The sequence below is a fragment of the Nerophis lumbriciformis genome, linkage group LG08 (assembly GCF_033978685.3).
Source record: "Nerophis lumbriciformis linkage group LG08, RoL_Nlum_v2.1, whole genome shotgun sequence".
Taxonomy (NCBI): domain Eukaryota; kingdom Metazoa; phylum Chordata; class Actinopteri; order Syngnathiformes; family Syngnathidae; genus Nerophis; species Nerophis lumbriciformis.
The window spans coordinates 56810001-56831131 of record NC_084555.2 but is presented as its reverse complement, the minus strand read 5'-3'; the positions used below and the strand labels follow the sequence as shown (position 1 = coordinate 56831131).

Genomic DNA, 21131 nt, shown 5'->3' with positions numbered 1-21131 from the left:
ACTCTGAAAAAATAGCACAGCATTTAGACATATGACACAATCCGAACAACCTTCCCTAGTCATGGTGCAACAAAAAACTTAAGCCGTCTCTGAACGCTACGGATTGCTGCCATTTCGTGGAAAATGTGAGTAAATCAGGTCAATGACTCTTGAATGTACTCTGATACAATAGCACAGCATTTGGTCATATGACACAATCCGAACCACCTTACCTAGTCATGGTGCAACCAAAAAATGCAACTAATATAAAGGTCACCACACATGGTCACACATAACACAATCTTCTTACTGAACTTTGTGGATATTATGAAAAACGTCTAAACATCATAAACAATTTCAAAATGACACCCAATTAGTGCATGATGGGAACAATTTAAAACTCTTTCTCCACACGTGTCCATGTTTTGCTCATTTTAGCTGCTTGATATTTCTGATTCATTACAAAACTTTAAAAGAAGGTCGTCACAGAAGCAAACAAAGTAGGAGTCAAACTTTCACATGCTGTTAATATCAAATTCTATTAATTATATACCCATAACATTATTTAAATACCCATTATATTAATATATGTACACACACACGCACACGAGTGTATATATATATATATATATATATATATATATATATATATATATATATATATATATATATATATATATATATATATAGTAGCACATGAATAGAGTATAACCAAGTGAAAGTACAAGTACAGATTTTTGGTATGAATATTCACAAAAATTACACTAACCCGAGTAAAGGTAATTTGTTTGAAACAGAAAAATAATAAGAAATAAGAAAAAAAATTACACTAACCCGAGTAAAGGTAATTTGTTTGAAACAGAAAAATAATCTTCACATTTTTAGTGAAATATTAACTGAACACAGCATAGTTATGCAGTACTGTATGTGGGCGCTGCATTCAGGACTGCTGGGAAATATCCAACTTCCAGTCGATAGTAAGGAAAAAACATGGCTGACGACCCCTTGCATTCACTGTATTATATACTCTGTATTATTGTCAAGTAAAATGACACATTCCAAAAAAGAACAAATACTAAATACAAAAGTCGACTTGAGTTTGGAACATAAAATAAAAGTCTTAATGTGTTGTAGAATGTTAACTGAGGACAACATTACTGTATTATAAACGTTTTCTACTGAAGGCCGCACACTGCAAAATCAAAGCATGTGGGGGACATTTTGATATTTTTCATTTTCTAAACTAATATAATATATTGATTTTCTTTCATCTTTAGGCTCCCCACAAGTGTGGCCCCAGCAACCTGGAAGGGTCTTAGTCAGAAATATGTTCAAAATCATTCACAGCTATATATACATTGTTTTATTCCATGCTTAAATATCTCAATCAACTTCAGCTCTATCATTCATTATGAAGTTTTCATTTTTTTGTCTATTTTGTTTAAGAAAACCTGCAATAAAATGTGTTTTAAGTCGTATATGTGAATTAACTGGAGCCTTAAAAAGATCAATAATTCATAACACCATTTGTTTTAATTCAATATTATTTTTTGAGCAATGATATAAAAAAAAATCTGACCCAAAATGATGAGAGATATAGAAGCTTAGTCTCGCTTAACAAGTGGCTGGCTAGCTTCTGTAGACAACAGGGACTAACGTTTATTGATAATTGGCCCTCTTTCTGGGGCAAACCAGGCTTGCTGATGAGAGACGGCCTTCACCCTAACCAGGAAGGCGCCATCATCCTGTCTAAAAACATAGACTACTGTTTAAGTCACATTTGACTAACTACACTAGAGCAAGCCCGGTCACAGGCAATTACAGAGCCTGCTAGTCCGGGTGAGGAGTCAGTTAGGCTAGAACTAGCCAGCACCAGGCTGGATAATTCCTGTACGCATAGCAATTTTCTTAGAATAACACACAACTCACATAATGTGTTTTCTGTTGTGAATGTGTCCGGGGTAGATATGCATTCTACTGAGGTGGCAAAACATGATGCGTTCAATCGATCGCAGCATCAAGCAAACAATCTGAAAATTCCCGTCGTATCAATTCCTAGATATGGTCGAAACTATTTAAAGTGCACTACGTATAATAAACGCAACATTATTAATATTGCTACTACGGATAATTTAAACAAAAACTCGTCAAAACAGCCCAATACTTATAATATGGGCTTATTAAACATAAGATCATTGTCTCCCAAAACGTTATTAGTTAATGAGGTCATTAGAGACAACAATCTTAACGTCATTGGTCTTAGCGAAACCTGGCTCAAACCAGACGATTTTTTTGCGCTAAATGAGGCATCTCCTCCTAACTATACGAATGCGCATATTGCCCGTCCCCTTAAAAGGGGTGGGGGGGGTCGCACTAATATACTTATGTGGGCTTTGTACCGAGGATGTCGTTGTGGCTTGTGCAGCCCTTTGAGACACTTGTGATTTAGGGCTATATAAATAAACATTGATTGATTGATTGATACTTGTATAGCGCTTTTCTACCTTCAAGGTACTCAAAGCGCTTTGACACTACTTCCACATTTACCCATTCACACACACATTCACACACTGATGGAGGGAGCTGCCATGCAAGGCGCTAACCAGCAGCCATCAGGAGCAAGGGTGAAGTGTCTTGCTCAGGACACAACGGACATGACGAGGTTGGTACTAGGTGGGGATTGAACCAGGGACCCTCGGGTCGCGCACGGCCATTCTTCCACTGCGCCACGCCGTAAGTCAATAATTCATAACAACATTGATTTTGATACATTCATATTTTTTTTAGCAATGACACTTTTAAAGAAGAAAAAAACAGCCTGCAGGGGTGCTTTGTTTATTAGAGTTAACATTGCAATTTTTCCCTCCTTACATTTTACGTGTTTGCTCTTGTATTTCATTTTTTTTTTTTTTTTTTTTTTTTTTTTTTTGTAATAGTATTTTTAGAATGAATATCTGCGGGCCGCAAATGTATTTGGACACCTATATACTGTATGTGTTTTAGGCAGAGGTGGGTAGAGTAGCCAGAAATTGTACTCAAGTAAGAGTACTGTTACTTTAGGGATTTATTACTCAAGTAAAAGTAAGGAGTAGTCACCCAAATATTTACTTGAGTAAAAGTAAAAAGTATGTTGTGAAAAAACTACTCAAGTACTGAGTAACTGATGAGTAACATACACACACACATATATATATATATATATATATATATATATATATATATATATATATATACACATACATATATATATATATATATATATATATATACACATACATTGATATATACAGTATATAATTTATATGTATTTATTTAGCTGTTTTTGTTTACATGTTAAAGGTGTTTTAATGAATATACATGCATGTTTAACATATAGATTCCTTTCTTTCATGAAGACAAGAATATAAGTTGGTGTATTACCTGATTCTGATGACTTGCATTGATTGTAATCAGACAGTAGTGATGATAACGTCCACGTTTTCAAATGGAGAAGAAAAGTTTCTCCTTTCTGTCTAATACCACATGAAAGTGGTGGGTTTTTGGCATCTTATTTGTCCAGCTTCCATATTCGTTTTTATACACTTTACAAGAAATACATTGGCGTCAAACTCCGTAGCTTGCTAGCTTGTTTGCGCTGGCTTTCGGAGACTCTTGTTTTGAAAGCGCAGGCGCGATGGCGCGGCACTTTTATTGTGAAGACAGGAACGTCCTCATGTGCAGTCAGTCTTTAGGCTTTTGACGGGATGTACGGTTGAAATAAAAAAGTATCTTTTTTCCTTCAGACTTTTGATTGATTGATTGAAACTTTTATTAGTAGATTGCACAGTACAGTACACATTCCGTACAATTGACCACTAAATGGTAACACCCCAATAAGTTTTTACACTTGTTTAAGTCAGGTCATGTGACCACCTGGCTCTGTTTGATTGGTCCAACGTCACCAGTGACTGCATCTGATTGGTGGAACGAAGTGAAACGTCACCAGTAAGGCAGGCACTTTGAAGGTCTGTCTGACAGACCAAAACAAACAAAGCGTGCATTAACAGATGGATAAAAATTAGTAGCGAGTAGCGAGCTGAATGTAGATAAAAGTAGCGGAGTAAAAGTAGCGTTCCTTCTCTATAAATATACTTAAGTAAAAGTAAAAGTATGTTGCATTAAAACTACTCTTAGAAGTACAATTTATCCCAAAAGTTACTCAAGTAGATGTAACGGAGTAAATGTAGCGCGTTACTACCCACCTCTGGTTTTAGGACCTTAAAGCAGAGCTGCATTCAGGGCTACTCGGACAAACGCCACTTCATGATTGGCAACTTTTTGTTATATTTTCATTTTATTTATCTAATCGCTTGCATTTTCCTTCAAAACCTCCATAACCGCGAAAGGAGCGTCTGGATGAATAAACGCCACATTCTAAGCAAGCAAGTGGCAGTTTTGCGCTGCGCCACACTTGGGGCTATTACGGTAGAAGCAAGTATTAAAAGTGGGCGGGGCGTGGACCTCCATGTGCGTGCTTTTGATTGACATGGCGGAGCTGCTCAGTCCGCGTCGCGCCGCGCCAGCAAAGAGGCGAGCAGGAGGAGCAGGACGACTACATCTACAACTACAACAACTCACACTCCGAGCCTGGGAATAACATCTCAAGTACAAGAAGAAGAAGAACAAACTTGTCCGTCTCAACATTCGCAGCGAGGTCAGTCTTTTTCTGCTTCTTTCTAATGGCGTCCATGTTGGGGAAAACTTTTTATATATAAACTGTGCGCGCGCGCGCGTGCGTGTGCGCGTGCGCGTGAGCTGACGCCGGCAGTCTGAGCCACTTTAGGAGGAAAAAAGTTGCTTCGACTCCCTTTTTTCACTTCGGCCTTTTCTGCTTTTTTCACTTGACTCTTCGGCCTTTTTAGCTCCATTGGAAAGCGACAAGGACGTCATTTGCTCACTTTCTACTTTTTTGGATGGCACTAAACAGTTATTATATCTTCTTATGGCGGACATGTTTCGTCAAAAAAAAATCACTCCTGGATTTATTCCATTCGATCCGATGTAACATTATTACATTTGATGTTTGTATTAATGGCAATGGAAGACGTTTCTAGAAGGTACACAACAAGTTTAATGCGAGGGGGGGGGGGGGAGTCTCACTCCAGCAGATCCTAGCATTCCTTCCAGCCACTCTCTCTCTCTCTCTCTCTCTCTCTCTCTCTCTCTCTCTCTCTCTCCCCCAGAAACGACTACGTGTCTGTTTGTGCAGCAACATCTTTTCTTCCCACTTTCATGCAAAAGGAAGAAGAGAGAAAACGTACAACAGCATGAAAATAAGACAGCGATGACGTCATTGACGTCCACAAACGCATAGAAAGTATGTACAGTATGCCCCCCCCCCTGGACTCTGGATCCAGGGGGTACGTTGGAGAAGAGAAATATCACACAAGTCTACTTTTGTCAGTGGGAGAAGGAAAAAAAAAAAAGAGGAGAAGTAGAAATGTGATCCCAAATACGTGACGTCAGATGACATTCCTTGGGTGGAAAGCTGATGTGGCCTAAACTTTTTTTGTTTTTTTGTTGCCTGATAGCTGACTTGAAGGCTGCTAATGATGATGTAACGTCACAATCATTTGAACCATGGCTCTGATTATTCACTTTTCTTTCCTTCTTCCTTTCTTTTTGGGGGGGTTAGAAAAGTTAGCATCTTTTACTTTAGCAAGCCGCAGCAAATGTATGCTAGCAAAAGATATGCTAACATGACATATTTGTATCCAAGGGGAGACAGAGTAGCAAGAAAAAAAACTAAAATGAGACAATGAAGGTGAATATGTCTCCTCCTGTCATTTACAACATGTACGTGTGTTATCCACAAGGAGACTGAGGGCAGAGCCGTAACAAACAGCCCAAGAAGCAATAATAGACAAGTGGATATAGTTGTAACAACAGAAGGAAATCAGTATTTACTACTAAAATAAATATTTTATCCAAGAGGAGACTGAGGGTATTAGAGATGCGCGGATAGGCAATTATTTCATCCGCAACCGCATCAGAAAGTCGTCAACCATCCGCCATCCACCCGATGTAACATTTGATCAGAACCGCATCCGCCCGCACCCGCCCGTTTTTATATATCTAATATAGACGATGCAAGGCATTAGTGAGGTTATAAAGCTTTTGCCTGTTAAAGAAAGGAGACTGATCCAATGCAGCACAGACATTCGCGTGCCACGCTGTCACGGCCCAGACGCACACCAGTGCGCAATCATATGGGAGCCACGCTGAGCGCACCTCCAAGCGCGTCTCGCTGCCGGCGACGGCCGGGTATGGTCCCGAGGCTCCAGCGCCATCCATTTTCAGGGCTAGTTGATTCGGCAGGTGGGTTGGTACACACTCCTTAGCGGGTTCCGACTTCCATGGCCACCGTCATGCTGTCTATATCAACCAGGGTGAGCCCCACCCCTTTCGTGAGCGCACTGCGCGCGGAGTGACCCCTGTTACGCGCCCCCGGCAACAGGGGTGGCGGGCAGGTAAGCTGCGCGGGCGGAGCGCGCGGAGTGACCCCTGTTACGAGCCCCCGGCCACGGGGGTGGCGGGCAGGTAAGCTGCTTACCTGCTGCGCGTGACGCCGGCCGCGGCGAAGGCGGACGAGGCGGGGTGTCGGTGCGGTGGGCGCGGTGGTGACCCTGGACGTGCGTCGGGCCCTTCTCGCAGATCACCTCAGCTACGGCTCCCGGTGGGGCCCTCTCGGGGGAAGGGGCCTCGGTCCCGGACCCCGGCGAGGCGTCCCTTCTCCGCTCCGTAAAAGTGTCCATCTCTTTTCTTTTTTTTTCTTCTGTTGTGGCATATGCTGCAGGTGCCTGCTCGTTTTTCGTATGTGGGTAACAACATTTAACTATGTATATATATTTAACTGCCACCCGCCTGAATCTATTTAAAATCTATTTTTTATTTTTTTCAACCGCCCGACCCGACCCGCGGATAAAATCTAATTTTTTTAAATTTCATCCGCCCGATCCGCGGATAATCCGCGGACTCCGCGGTTGTGCCCGCAAACCGCGCATCTCTAGAGGGTATAGTCGTAACAACAGAAGGAAATCAGTATTTACTACTAATGTAAATATTTTATCCAAGAGGAGACTGAGGGTATAGTCGTAACAACAGAAGCAAATGAGTATTTAGTACAAAAAAAAAAAAAAAATTTCCAAGAAAGAACTGAGGGCATAGTCGTAACAACAGAAGCAAATCTATTAAAATAAATATTTTATCCAAGTAGAGAATGAGGGCATAGTCGTAACAACACAAGCAAGTGAGTATTTACCACTAAGAAGAAATATTTTATCCAAGAAGAGACTAAGGGTATAGTTGTAACAAAAGAAGCAAATGAGTATTTACTACTAAAAGTAATATTTTTTTTCAAAAGAACACTTGGAGCAGAAGACTTATTTTTATCCAAGAAGAGACTGAGGGCAGCAGCAAAATGGAGACTGCAGAGTGTAATATTGCAGCGAGCACAGCTAACGTTAGCGTGTGTGTTTATGTTTGCTTATTTCTTCATATTTCTTTGATGTCATGGTGTCTGTTTTTTGTAGTAGTTTGATTGGTTAGATAGATAGATGGATAGATATTATAGATAGATATACTGTATAGATAGATGATTGGTTAGATAGATAGATAGATATTATAGATAGATGATTGGTTAGATAGATAGATATTATAGATAGATGATTGGTTAGATGGATATATATTACAGCTCAATGATTGGTTAGATAGATAGATAGATAGATAGATAGATGATTGGTTAGATGGATAGATATTATAGATAGATGATTGGTTAGATAGATAGATGTACTTTATTGATTCCTTCAGGAGAGTTCTCTCAGGAAAAAAAAAATGGACATAACACAAGTCAAATTTTAGTTTGGAATTCAATTGTATGTTTTTGAAGATTGTATCTCACATGACAACGCAGGGCTGGGCAATATGGCAGAAAAGTGTATAAGTGTTTTATATTGATCAACATCAATAAATAGTCATATATTTATGCCCTATTGACAATAAGGAGCAGGATACGAATATAATAAATGTCAATCTTTTTATTTCAAATGTAGCCTTTTTCTGATTATAATCCCCTCAGCTATCTATGCAAACAATGTCAAAACAATTGTAAAATCACATTGAACAATTAACAATAAGCTCTTAAAATGAAGGTGCAAAAGTAAGAAATGCTTAATAAAGTGTAACAAAATAGTGTAAAGTGTGAAAATGTCAACACAGAGAAACCTGAGAAGAAGTCTTTTCTGCAGCTTTAGTGCCAGGAAGTTTAAAGCTGTGCTCTAAAGGGTAAGGTGGTGTGGTATCACCCGTCTGGGTGTGGACGAGCGCCTTGCATCATGTACAGACCACATTGGTCTGACTACGCTCCCTTTTTGAAAAAATACCCAAAATCTGCCGTACTGTCCAGGTGACTTTTCCTCTTTTATCCACAATTTCTTCATTTTCACTTTCTCTTCTCACTCCATGCAAAAAAAAAATCAACCTTCAGACAACGTGATGGCGCAACCAAACTTGATAGTCCATGCTGTTACCAGATTGGCTGTTAGCGTGACCACTTTTTGCCTTGCTCGGTTACCAGGGAGCGAGTGCCTTTGTTCATGCAACCAACCTTGCTTCCATACTTTCACTTTCTTCCGACAAAGAAGAAAAGACATTGTCAGTTGATGTGGATTACATAGTGACATCGCTTTTTCAACATGTAATAATAGCGTCGCTATCTTGGAATTTGACCAACTTATTCTTTACCTTCATTTTTACCGTCTGTCACTGCAGGTATGACAAACAACAGCAATGTGTGCTAGCAGGGAGGGCTACATGATGGTTGTCTACCACTAAGCTAGGCTACGTTGTGCCTTAAAGGCGCAAATATTAGAACATGTGCTAATAACACTTGTATGAGATTGTAGTCGTTGTAATTAACGTCAACCACTAATGAAGGGTGTTCAACTATGGCTGCAGGTGTGTGTGTGTGTGTGTGTGTGTGTGTGTGTGTGTGTGTGTGTGTGTGTGTGTGTGTGTGTGTGTGTCAAGTTCTCACATTTGACTTTCTGGTTTGGCTCCAGCTTTGTTTTGAGCAGCAAGGCCTGCAGCTCAGTGTTGAAGTGGGCCTGGCTGGTCCATAGTGATGCAAATGAAGGAATTCTGGTCAAATTAGGACACACACACACACACACACGCCCCTCCCTTGTGCGCTTTTGCACATAATGCAACTTATATCCTCTTTAAGGAGCCCAATGAGGGGTGTTGTTGATGTTTAGCCTCTTTGGCCTTCCCGTTGGTACACAACACAAACAAAGCTAAGAAGGTCTGAACAGGTTACGAAACCCGGACCTGGCTGGCCCAAGAATGCTTGGATCTGAGTGATACTTAATGATCTTTTCTTGGGCTTTTTGTGGCAAGCTACATAATGTTACATTGTCTGAGGTGTACTTATTACAGTACTGCATAATGTTACAGTGTCTGAGGTGTACTTATTATAGTACTGCATAATGTTACATTGTCTGAGGTGTACTTATTACAGTACTGCATAATGTTACATTGTCTGAGGTGTACTTATTACAGTACTGCATAATGTTACATTGTCTGAGGTGTACTTATTACAGTACTGCATAATGTTACATTGTCTGAGGTGTACTTATTATAGTACTGCATAATGTTACATTGTCTGAGGTGTACTTATTACAGTACTGCATAATGTTACATTGTCTGAGGTGTACTTATTACAGTACTGCATAATGTTACATTGTCTGAGGTGTACTTATTACAGTACTGCATAATGTTACATTGTATGAGGTGTACTTATTACAGTACTGCATAATGTTACATTGTATGAGGTGTACTTATTACAGTACTGCATAATGTTACATTGTCTGAGGTGTACTTATTACAGTACCGCATAATGTTACATTGTCTGAGGTGTACTTATTACAGTACCGCATAATGTTACATTGTCTGAGGTGTACTTATTACAGTACTGCATAATGTTACATTGTCTGAGGTGTACTTATTACAGTACTGCATAATGTTACATTGTCTGAGGTGTACTTATTACAGTACTGCATAATGTTACATTGTCTGAGGTGTACTTATTACAGTACTGCATAATGTTACATTGTCTGAGGTGTACTTATTACAGTACTGCATAATGTTACATTGTCTGAGGTGTACTTATTACAGTACGGCATAATGTTACATTGTCTGAGGTGTACTTATTACAGTACCGCATAATGTTAAATTGTCTGAGGTGTACTTATTACAGTACTGCATAATGTTACATTGTCTGAGGTGTACTTATTACAGTACTGCATAATGTTACATTGTATGAGGTGTACTTATTACAGTACTGCATAATGTTACATTGTCTGAGGTGTACTTATTATAGTACCGCATAATGTTACAGTGTCTGAGGTGTACTTATTACAGTACTGCATAATGTTACATTGTCTGAGGTGTACTTATTATAGTACTGCATAATGTTACATTGTCTGAGGTGTACTTATTATAGTACCGCATAATGTTACATTGTCTGAGGTGTACTTATTACAGTACTGCATAATGTTACATTGTCTGAGGTGTACTTATTACAGTACTGCATAATGTTACATTGTCTGAGGTGTACTTATTACAGTACCGCATAATGTTACATTGTCTGAGGTGTACTTATTACAGTACTGCATAATGTTACATTGTCTGAGGTGTACTTATTACAGTACTGCATAATGTTACATTGTCTGAGGTGTACTTATTACAGTACCACATAAGGTTACATTGTCTGAGGTGTACTTATTATAGTACTGCATGATGTTACATTGTCTGAGGTGTACTTATTACAGTACTGCATAATGTTACAGTGTCTGAGGTGTACTTATTATAGTACTGCATAATGTTACATTGTCTGAGGTGTACTTATTACAGTACCGCATAATGTTACATTGTCTGAGGTGTACTTATTACAGTACTGCATAATGTTACATTGTATGAGGTGTACTTATTACAGTACTGCATAATGTTACATTGTCTGAGGTGTACTTATTACAGTACCGCATAATGTTACATTGTCTGAGGTGTACTTATTACAGTACTGCATAATGTTACATTGTCTGAGGTGTACTTATTACAGTACTGCATAATGTTACATTGTCTGAGGTGTACTTATTACAGTACTGCATAATGTTACATTGTCTGAGGTGTACTTATTACAGTACTGCATAATGTTACATTGTCTGAGGTGTACTTATTACAGTACTGGGTGTGCGTTTGAAGTAACCTTGTATTTGACATTTCTTTGGCTTTTCTGCCGCGTGAATAGGTTAGCGCTGTTATATAAATGTAGCTGCTAGCTTTGTCTCTCAGGTACAATGTACTTGTTTTTCACATTGAGCTCACTCCTAGCAACCGTTCACATGACAACCAGCTATTCATATTTCCTACACCAGGGGAGTCCAAACTTGTTTTCAGTGAGGGCCGCACACTGAAAAATGAAAGCATGCGCGGGCCATTTTAAAAATGTTTCATTTTCAAAACCGATACAATATTTATTGTAACCTTTAAAACTTTTCTCAATTTTGGTGACTTAAAGGTCCCGGGGACCCAAAAGTGCCTCAGTCATTAAAGTGTTAAAAATAAGTCCTATATTAAAATGTTAGTGGCTGTTAAAGGTCCCAGGGACACAAAAGGGTCTCAGGCAAAAACTTTTTCAAATGAATGATATATTATTATTTGAATAATAAAAGTGTCCCAGTCACTTAAGTGTTAAAAATAAGTCCTAAATAAAATGGATGGATGTTAAAGGTCCCGGGGACCCAAAAGGGACTCTTTTATTAAAGTATTAAAAAGAAGTCAGATATTGATATTTTCAATTTTGGTTAATGTTAAAGGTCCCGGGGAACTAAAAAAGTCTCAGTCATTAAAGTTTTAAAGATAGGTCAGATATTAATATTTTTAATTTTGGTTAATGTTAAAGGTCTCGGGGAAATATGGTGGTTTTACAGCATATTACTGCACCACTCTTTTCAACGGTTGTTTTTTTGTTCTTTCTTTTCAACTGTTTTTACGGTGTGAATGGAAAAACAGTACACAATTCTGGTGACTGGGCTGTTATTATTATTATTATTATGGTTGCTATGTGGAGGTAAAAAGGGGTGAAGTCGGGGTCATGATGCTAGAAGGTTGATCCAAGGGGAGGAGTTTGTGTTAGCGAGGCTGCTTGTGTGTCAAGAGAAGATGTTGCCGCTCTCAGGTTACCGCGACAACACAATGCTTTCTCTGCAGAGAATGTGTGAACACGGCGAAGAAAGAATGAGCCGGAACAAGAGACAAGAGCGAGGAGGCTCTTTTGTGTGTGTGTGTGTGTGTGTGTGTGTGTGTGTGTGTGTGTGTGTGTGTGTGTGTGTGTGTGTGTGTGTGTGTGTGTGTGTGTGTGTGTGTGTGTGTGTGTGTGTGTGTGTGTGTGTGTGTGTGTGTGTGTGTGTGTGTGTGTGTGTGTGTGTGTGTCGGCTTGCATAATTAGCATTGCAATGCTACAACAGTTTTTACCAAAAAGTAATAATGTTACAGGAAAGATTGAATAAATTGTTTTTTTAAATATGCTTTAAAAATCTACCGTGCATCCCTAATTATAAAATGTTTATTCTTTTTTACATATTTCAACATTGAAGGCTTTATTTAGACCTTTGTAGGTTTTTGATGGCGGAAAAACATATTTTTTGAGAATATTAAGCAATGATTTTAAATACTTTTTTTTTTAATTTACTAAATAAATTTACTAATAAATATTATTATTTTGTTTTTCTAAGTCAATCTTAAGATATAAAATCATATTAAAAATAACGTATAATGTCGGAGAATATCGTTTGTTTTTTAAACGAACAGGATAATCTCATAGGGAATTTTTTTTTGAAAAAACTGCAATCTTACAAGAATAAAGTGGTAATTTTGTGAATAAAAGTTGAAATATTTAAAAAATCTCGTCTTTTAATTTAAATTGAATTAAATGAACTTCTTTACTTTTTACTTATCGCTAAGGGTGAGGAGTGAGGCAGGTGGTTACGTATTTAACTAGCAAAATGAATATAATCATCTTGTAAGAATGAAATTGTAGTTTTTTTACGGAAAAACTATGAAGGCTTTATTTAGACGTAGAAATTGTGACCTCATAAGAATTTGTAGGTTTTTGATGGCGGAAAAACATATTTTTTGACAATATTAAGCAATGATTTAAAATGTTTTTTTTTTTAATTTACAAAATAAATTAAAAAATAAATCAACTTTTGATTTCTTAAGTCAATCGAAAGATATAAAATCATATTAAAAATAATGTATAATGTCGGAGAATATCGGGCTTTTTTTAAACAAACAGGATAATCTCATAGGGATTTAAAAAAAAAAAACTGCAATATTACAAGAATAAAGTGGTAGTTTTGTGAAAAAAAGCAATATTTAAAAATGGTCTTTTAATTTAAATTGAATTAAATTAAATTCTTTACTTTTTACTTATCACTAAGGGTGAGGAGTAAGGCGGGTGGTTACGCATTTCACTAGCAAAATGAATTTAATACATTTTGCTATAGATATTCACAATTTTTACATGTTTTTTGGGGTTTAATCTGAGAATAATTTAAATACGTTTTTTTTTTAAATTGTAGCTTTCAAGGATTAGTTTCTTTTCTTTTTTTTAGAATAAAGTAGTCATATTGTAAGAATGTAATTGTAGTTTTTAAGGAAAAACTATGAAGGCTTTATTCAGACGTAAAAATTGTAACCTCATAAGAATTTGTAGGATTTTGATGACGTCAAAAACATTTTTTTTGACAATATTAAGCAATTATTTAAAATATTTTTTTTAAATGTACTTAATCAATTTATTAATAATTTTTGTTTTGTTTTTTTTAAGTCCATTTTAAGATATAAAATGCAGTATTTTCTCTGTCAAAATACAGATAGAAAAAAGATTAAATTCTTTATTGAAGCATATAATTTACAGGCTTTCAGGGGCCACATAAAATGATGTGGCAGGCCGGATCTGGCCCCGGGGCCTTGAGTTTGACACCTATGCTCAGGCATAACGATGATGACGTTAGCGCAGACCTGGGCAAAATACGTCCCTCGGGCCACATGCGGCCCATTGAGATTTTCAATCCAGCCCACCGGACGTTGTGCATCATTTCTTTTAGACCTTTAACATGAAAAGTGTATTTGTCATTATGATGTGCAGTGCTGTTGTTCAATGACCGTAAGTCTTCAACTATACAAAGTATTTGAATGCTTTTGAGTTATTACGGTAATCTCAGACCAGCCAGCTCCAAACAGATGCAGAAGCACATTTTTACAACAAATGTCTGCATAAAAGTGATAATATATCATATTGTAGGTGTTTATTATATATTGCTGTTTTTTTTTACATTTTTGTTGTGTTTTGCTTGATTATAAAAGATGTCTATCGAGGTCTGAGGAGTAAAAGAGGAGCGATATTGTTAATATTCAGTGTTTAGTTAATAATGTAAATCCCACTTTCTTTATTTTCATGTACATTTTGGGTGTCACATTCAGTAAAAAACTGTCAAATTCCATTTAGTTTTTTTGAGGTGGTCTGTCATCATTTTTTTAGAATTCTATAGGACATTGTGACTTTCGGTATTCCTGAAAAAAAGGGACCCATACATACATACTGTGCAGCAGATTTGTACAGATAAATGTGTATATATCATTTAAAGTTAAAGTAGCAATGATTGTCACACACACACACACACACACACTAGGTGTGGGGAAATGTGTCCTCTGCATTTGACCCATCACCCTTGATCACCCCCTGGGAGGTGAGGGGAGCAGTGGGCAGCAGCGGTGCCACGCCCGGGAATCATTTTTGGTGATTTAACCCCCAATTCCAAGCCTTGATGCTGAGTGTCAAGCAGGGAGGTAATGGCTCCCATTTTTATAGTCTTTGGTATGACTCGGCCGGGGTTTGAACTCACAACCTACCCATCTCAGGGCGGACACTCTAACCACTAGGCCACCGAGTAGGCACACATACACATTGGCCCCCCCAGACACATTTTTTCTCTCAATGTGGCCCCCTGAGTGGAAATATTTGCCCAGCTCTGCGTTAGCGTGATGCTACTAGCGCGATGCCTCTAACATTACTCTGCTGCCATGATGCCAATAGTATGACGCTACTAGCATGATGCCGCTAGCATGATGCCTCTTGGTCATCCCCAGGATAAACTTTCTTTGTTTTAGCGGCAGGGCGCCCCAACTCTGTGAGGGGATGGAGGTGAACCTTCTCAGCGTGTTGTTGATTTAAGCAGGCACCTGATGCCATTTCTCTCCATACTTCTAGAAGCATCAAGGTTGGCATTCATGTGCGCCTCAAAGACGCCACTGAGCAGCCCCGAAACCCGCTGACTCGCACTTAAACAAATACACACCAAGCGCACTTTTCCAGACCTCCCCAGTCAGGCCGGCATAACATACACGTTGTGTGCACGTGTGTGTGCTTGTGTGCACGTGTGTGTGTGTGTGCGTGTGTGTGCGTGTGTGTGTGTGTGTGTGTATGTGTGTGTGTGTGTGTGTGTAGCCCCAAGCACAGTCGGCTTATGTTGTAGTTTTTGTGTAGCGACCTCTCTCTGGCTTGTGTGTGTGTGTGTGTGTGAGTGTGTGTGTGTGTGTGTGAGTGTGTGTGTGTGTGTGTGTGTGTGTGTGTGTGTGTGTGTGTGTGTGTGTGTGTGTGTGTGTGTGTGTGTGTGTGAGTGTGTGTGTGTGTGAGTGAGAAGAGCACAAGTAAAATATATTTTGAACTAGAAAAGTAAGAAAACTGCATTGTTTGGGGCCTTTTGTGTTTTCAAGAGGGGGAAAAAATGTGTAGTTAATCATAAACAGTAAAAAGTAATCAATTACAGTTACTTGTTACCGTATTTTTCACACTTAAAATCCTTTCATTTTCTCAAAACTCCACAGTGCGCCTTTATAACCCGGTGCGCCTAATTCTGGTTGTGCTTACCGACCTCGAAGCAATTTTATTTGGTACACGGTGTAATGAATTTGAATTTAAAAAGAGACAACTGCAAACTGATTTTTGATTTTGATTGGAAGGTTTAGAAAATGCTTCAACGATGGAGGGAAGAGTGATGAAGTCATGTCAGATAATTGGTGTTAAAAAGTGGTCAGATAAATAGAAGAAGACTATTCATTCTTCCATCTGCTCCTTTCTGATCATGGAAATGTATGAGAAAGAGAAAACAATGAAAGTGTCAACTGTATATAAACATTTTCATGAAAGGAATACAAAGAAATGATGATGATGATAAGTGTGACCAGTAGATGGCAGTCAAACATAAGAGCTAGGTGTAGACTGCAATATGAGTCAAGTAAACAACAGCAACATTTGATATGTTCCATTGAAAATATAGAACATTACACACGGTGCTCAAAAATGTATGAAAATGTTTTAGTAGGACTTTGGTAAGCTATGAAGCCACACCGCTTGATGGATTGTAGGAGTACTACTTCTTCTTCTCTTTCTTTTCTTCTTCTTCTTCTTCTCATTTTTCTTTTCTTCTTCTTCTTCTTCTTTTTGTTCTTCTTCTTCTTCGTCTCCTTCATCTTCATTTTTCTTTGTCTTCTTTTTCTTTTTCTTCTTCGTCTCCTTCATCTTCATCTTCATCTTCATTTTTCTTCGTTGTCTGATTTTCTTCTTCTCATTTTTTTTCTTTTTCTTTTTCTTCTTCTTCTTCTTTTTCTCCTTCTTCTTCTTCTTCTTCTTCTTCTTCTTCTTCTTCTTCTCTGTAGCAATCTTTTCTTGTCAATGTAGTCAACTTTATACCATTTTGCGATCTGATTGATTAATGAATGACTTTTTGAATAACTTAGTTTGATGTTATGTATTCATAACACAACACTTTATTTATGATAAGCAATGTTCATCTTGAACTTGTTGACTCGGGAGGTGAAGAAAAAGAAAGGTTACAGGATGAAATAAGCTCCGCCTCTTCCTGCTCCTTTTCCAAACATGTGATGTGATGTGTCAGCAATAAAGTGAGGTGGACACACAAACATAAAGTGAGGTGGACACACAAACATAAAGTGAGGTGGACACACAAACATAAAGTGAGGTGACACACAAAGATAAAGTGAGGTGGACACACAAACATATAGTGAGGTGAACACACAAACATAAAGTGAGGTGGACACACAAACATAAAGTGAGGTGGCACACAAACATAAAGTGAGGTGGACACACAAACATAAAGTGAGGTGGACACACAAACATAAAGTGAGATGACACACAAACATAAAGTGAGGTGGACACACAAACATAAAGTGAGATGACACACAAACATAAAGTGAGGTGGACACACAAACATAAAGTGAGGTGGACACACAAACATAAAGTGAGGTGACACACAAAGATAAAGTGAGGTGACACACAAACATAAAGTGAGGTGGACACACAAACATAAAGTGAGGTGAACACACAAACATAAAGTGAGATGACACACAAACATAAAGTGAGGTGGACACAAACATAAAGTGAGGTGGACACACAAACATAAAGTGAGGTGAACACACAAACATAAAGTGAGGTGACACACAAAGATAAAGTGAGGTGACACACAAAGATAAAGTGAGGTGGACACACAAACATAAAGTGAGGTGAACACACAAACATAAAGTGAGGTGACACACAAACATAAAGTGAGGTGGACACACAAACATAAAGTGAGGTGACACACAAACATAAAGTGAGGTGAACACACAAACATAAAGTGAGGTGGACACACAAACATAAAGTGAGGTGGCACACAAACATAAAGTGAGGTGGACACACAAACATAAAGTGAGGTGGACACACAAACATAAAGTGAGGTGAACACACAAACATAAAGTGAGGTGACACACAAACATAAAGTGAGGTGGACACACAAACATAAAGTGAGGTGGACACACAAACATAAAGTGAGGTGAACACACAAACATAAAGTGAGATGACACACAAACATAAAGTGAGGTGGACACACAAACATAAAGTGAGGTGGACACACAAACATAAAGTAAGGTGAACACACAAACATAAAGTGAGGTGACACACAAAGATAAAGTGAGGTGACACACAAAGATAAAGTGAGGTGGACACACAAACATAAAGTGAGGTGAACACACAAACATAAAGTGAGGTGACACACAAACATAAAGTGAGGTGGACACACAAACATAAAGTGAGGTGGACACACAAACATAAAGTGAGGTGAACACACAAACATAAAGTGAGGTGACACACAAACATAAAGTGAGGTGACACACAAAGATAAATTGAGGTGGACACACAAACATAAAGTGAGGTGGACACACAAACATAAAGTGAGGTGACACACAAACATAAAGTGAGGTGACACACAAACATAAAGTGAGGTGGACACACGAACATAAAGTGAGGTGGACACACAAACATAAAGTGAGGTGGACACACAAACATAAAGTGAGGTGGACACACAAACATAAAGTGAGGTGACACACAAACATAAAGTGAGGTGGACACACAAACATAAAGTGAGGTGACACACAAACATAAAGTGAGGTGACACACAAACATAAAGTGAGGTGGACACACAAAGATAAAGTGAGGTGGACACACAAACATAAAGTGAGGTGGACACACAAAGATAAAGTGAGGTGGACACACAAACATAAAGTGAGGTGGACACACAAACATAAAGTGAGGTGGACACACAAACATAAAGTGAGGTGGACACACAAAGATAAAGTGAGGTGGACACACAAACATAAAGTGAGGTGGACACACAAAGATAAGGAGAGGTGGACACACAAACATAAAGTGAGGTGACACAAAGTAAGTTGCAGGTAAGTTGTGGGAAAAAGTAAGAGACAAAGAAATTGTATAACTTTACTTTCACTTTCTGTTTGTCAGAATGGTGTCTTGTGTGCCTTTCACTTTCACATTCACTTTCCCGCCTGCTCTCTCTCTCAAAGTCTTTTGTTGAAGTATCCCAGCAGCTCATGTTTGCTTGCCATTTTTACCTTCCTCCTCTTCTTCTTCCTCTCCTTCTCCTTCTTCTTCCTCTCCTTCTCCTTCTTCTTCCTCTCCTTCTTCCTCTCCTTCTTCTTCTTCTTCCTCTCCTTCTCCTTCTTCTTCCTCTCCTTCTTCCTCTTCTTCTTCTTCTTCTTCTTCCTCTCGTTCTTCTTCTTCTTCCTCTTCTTCCTCTCCTTCTTCTTCTTCCGCTTCTTCTTCTTCTTCCTCTCCTTCTCCTTCCTTTTCTTCTTCTTCTTCCTCTTCATCCTTTCTCTTCTTCTTCTTCTTCCTCTTCATCTTCTTTTTCTTTTTCTTCTTCTTCCTCTCCTTCTTCTTCTTCCTCTTCATCCTTTCTCTTCTTCTTCTTCTTCGTCTTCGTCTTCGTCTTCTTTTTCTTCTTCTTCCTCTCCTTCTTCTTCTTCGTCTTCTTCTTCTTTTTCCTCTCCTTATTTTTCTTCGTCCTCTTCTCCTTCTTCTTCTTTTTTATTTTCTTCTTCTTTTTCTTCTTTTTCATTTTCTTTTTCATTTTCTTCTACTTTTTCTTCTTCTTCTTCTTCCTCGTCTTCTTCTTCGTCTTCTTTGTCTTCTTCTCCTTTTTCTTCTTCTTCTTTGTCTTCTCTTTTTTCTTTTTCTTGTTTTTCGTCGTCTTCTTCTTCCTCTACTTCTTCTTCTACTTCTTCTTCCTCTACTTCTTCTACTACTTCTTCTTCTTCTTCTTCCTCTCCTTCTTCGTCTTCTTCTTATTTCTCTCCTTCTTCTTCCTCTCCTTCCTCTTCTTCTTCTTCTTCTTCCGCTCCTTCTTCTTCCTCTTCTTCTTCTTCTTCTTCTTTTTCTTCTTTTTCTTCGTCTTCTCCTTTTTCTTGTTTTTCTTCTTCTTCGTCTTCTTGTCCTTCTCCTTCTCCTTCTCCTCCTTCTCTTTCTTCTTCTTCTTCTTCTTCTTCTCCTTTGTCTTCTTCTTCCTCGTCTTCATCTTCGTGTTCTTCTTTTTTCTTCTTGTTTTTCTTCTTCTTCTTTTTCTTCTTTGTTTTCTTTGTCTTCTTCTTCTTCCTTCTTCTTCTTTCTCTCCTTCTTCTTCTTCATCTTCTTCTCCTTCTTTTTCATTTTCTTCTCCTTTTTCTTCTTCTTCTTTTTGTCTTCTCCTTTTTCTTGTTTTTCTTCTTCTCCTTCTCATCCTTCTCTTTCTTCTTCTTTTTATTTTTATTTTTCTTCTCCTTTGTCTTCTTCTTCCTCGTCTTCATCTTCGTCTTCTTCTTTTTTCTTCTTCTTTTTCTTCGTCTTCTTTGTCTTCTTTTTCTTCTTCTTTTTCTTTTTCTTCTTCTTCTTCCTCTCCTTCTTTTTCTTCGTCTTATTTTTCTTCTTCTTCTTTTCAATCAATCAATCAATCAATCTTTATTTATATAGCCCTAAATCACAAGTGTCTCAAAGGGCTGCACAAGCCACAACGACATCCTCGGTACAAAGCCCACATACGGGCAAGGAAAAACTCACCCCAGTGGGACGTCGATGTGAATGACTATGAGAAACCTTGGAGAGGACCGCATATGTGGGTAACCCCCCCCCTCTAGGGGAGACCGAAAGCAATGGATGTCGAGTGGGTCTGACATAATATTGTGAGAGTCCAGTCCATAGTGGATCCAACATAATAGTAAGAGTCCAGTCCATAGTGGATCCAACATAATAGTAAGAGTCCAGTCCATAGTGGATCTAACATAATAGTAAGAGTCCAGTCCATAGTGGATCTAACATAATAGTAAGAGTCCAGTCCATAGTGGATCCAACATAATAGTGAGAGTCCAGTCCATAGTGGATCTAACATAATAGTGAGAGTCCAGTCCATAGTGGATCTAACATAATAGTAAGAGTCCAGTCCATAGTGGGGCCAGCAGGACACCATCCCGAGCGGAGACGGGTCAGCAGCGCAGAGATGTTCCCAGCCGATGCACAGGTGAGCGGTCCACTCCGGGTCCCGACTCTGGACAGCCAGCACTTCATCCATGGCCACCGGACCTGTGGCCCCCCCCCCCCCCCCCCCAAGGAAAAGGGGAGCAGAGGAGAAAAGAAAAGAAACGGCAGATCAACTGGTCTAACAGGGGGT

The 21131-nt window shown here is 38.6% G+C and overlaps 1 protein-coding gene across 1 annotated transcript in view; it reads left to right on the top strand.

Annotated features, from left to right (window-relative positions):
* The first annotated feature begins 4534 nt into the window (after window positions 1-4534).
* fndc3ba (fibronectin type III domain containing 3Ba) overlaps window positions 4535-21131 on the top strand; it is a 200357-nt gene continuing 183760 nt past the window's right edge. The window contains exon 1 of the mRNA XM_061969219.1: window positions 4535-4672. The gene's annotated coding sequence lies outside the window, so the exon portion shown is untranslated. The remainder of the gene's footprint in view (window positions 4673-21131) is intronic.